The sequence below is a fragment of the Canis aureus genome, chromosome 14 (genome assembly GCF_053574225.1).
Source record: "Canis aureus isolate CA01 chromosome 14, VMU_Caureus_v.1.0, whole genome shotgun sequence".
NCBI classification, from domain to species: domain Eukaryota; kingdom Metazoa; phylum Chordata; class Mammalia; order Carnivora; family Canidae; genus Canis; species Canis aureus.
The window spans coordinates 55,291,053-55,292,736 of NC_135624.1; the positions used below are offsets into that span (position 1 = coordinate 55,291,053).

General features: G+C 37.1%; 1 non-coding gene across 1 annotated transcript; it reads left to right on the top strand.

Annotated features, from left to right (window-relative positions):
* Nucleotides 1-266: 266 nt before the first annotated feature.
* On the top strand, nucleotides 267-419 carry LOC144283842 (small nucleolar RNA SNORA62/SNORA6 family). The gene has a single exon (XR_013352365.1). It is a non-coding gene; the product is annotated as a small nucleolar RNA SNORA62/SNORA6 family (small nucleolar RNA).
* The last annotated feature ends 1,265 nt before the right edge of the window (nucleotides 420-1,684 follow it).

The following is a 1,684-nucleotide window of genomic DNA, read 5'->3' on the forward strand; positions in this document are numbered from 1 at the left end:
ATATATTTTTGTATATTTACGTGGGCATAATTACAAATAATGAAGAAACTTATAAATAAAGGATAATCAAGACCTGAATGGAATAGATTCAAAATTAAGGTAGCTAAAGATGATATTTTCTAGGTGACATTTATGCTGGACTTTGAAATAGTATGTAATAGCAAACATGCTGTGTCACATAAGAGTAATCTAAGCCAAAGGAAGCAAGCATGAAGGTCCTACATAGCAAAGTTTATTTAGAAAAAGCAAAAAAATATACCAGTTCCACTGCACATGGGCAGAGCTTGGAGTTGAGGCCACTGGCTGGCTGATGACTCACAAGTGTAGGTTGTGTGCTACATGAGAGGCAAGTTTTTTGCTAACACCACAAGGGTCTCTGGTCCAATGAGTAGAGTTTAGTGGCAAGTCTTGCTACAGTTAAAGAAAGAAGAAAAAAAGAAAGAAAGAAAAAGAAAGAAAGAAAGAAAGAAAGAAAGAAAGAAAGAAAGAAAGAAAGAAAGAAAAAAGAAAGGAAGGAAGGAAGGAAGGAAGGAAGGAAGGAAGGAAGGAAGGAAGGAAGAAGGGAAAGAAAGGAAGAAAGAAAGAGAAAGAAAGGAAGAAAGAAAGAAAAAGACCAAAAAGCCTATTCCCATTCTAGGCCTTAAGAATTTAGGACTACCATTCTCCCTCATGAATCCATTTGTCATGTAAGAAGTTGAACTGCCCTAAGAGCATGACACCGAGAGGAAGCTCCAGCTAGCCACAAGGAGAGACCATATGGAGGAAAACTGAAACATCAGACATAAAAGCAAAGCTATCTGTGATGTTCCATTCCAGCTCAGTCACCAGCTGACTGCAGCTAATTGAAGCGCCCCAGCTAATAAGATATATAAAACATAACTACCCAGTCAATCCTTGCTCAAATTCCTGACAAACCAGATTATAAAAAGTAATAAAATAATTGTTTTATGCCACTTAATCTGGGGGTGGTTAGTTTCACAGAAATAAAGGCAAGAGTAAACCTATACAGGCAGACCTTATTTTATTGCACTGCACTTTACTGTGCCTTGTGGATATTGATTTGTTTTTTGTAGCAATCTTGCATGAAACAAGTCTAAAGGCACCATTTTTTTTGTATACCATTTGCTCACTTCCTGTCTCTGTGTTGCATTGTGGTAATTTTTGCAGTATGTCAAGCTTTTTTACTATTATTATGTCTGTTATGGTGACTTGTAATCAGTGATTATGACTCCCTAAAAACTCAGACTATGGTTAGCATTTCTTAGCAATAAAGTATTTTTTAAAATTAGGGTATTTTTTAGACATAATGCTATTGTACTCTTAATAGACTACAGTATAGTGTAAACATAAATTTATACACAGTAGGAAACAAAAACCATTTGACTCACTTTCTTTTTTATCAAGATTTTATTTATTTATTTATTCATGAGTGACACAGAGAGAGAGAGAGGCAGAGACTTAGGCAGAGGGAGAAGCAGGCTCCATGTGGGGAGCCTGATGTGGGACTCGATCCCAGGTCTCCAGGATCAGGCCCTGGGCCCAAGGCAGCACTAAACCGCTGAGCCACCAGGGCTGCCCTATTTGACTCACTTTATTTTGATAATCTTATTGCAGTGGTATGGGACAGAACATACAGTATTTCCGTGGTAAGCTTACTTTATAATATAATGTTATGTAACAGCAT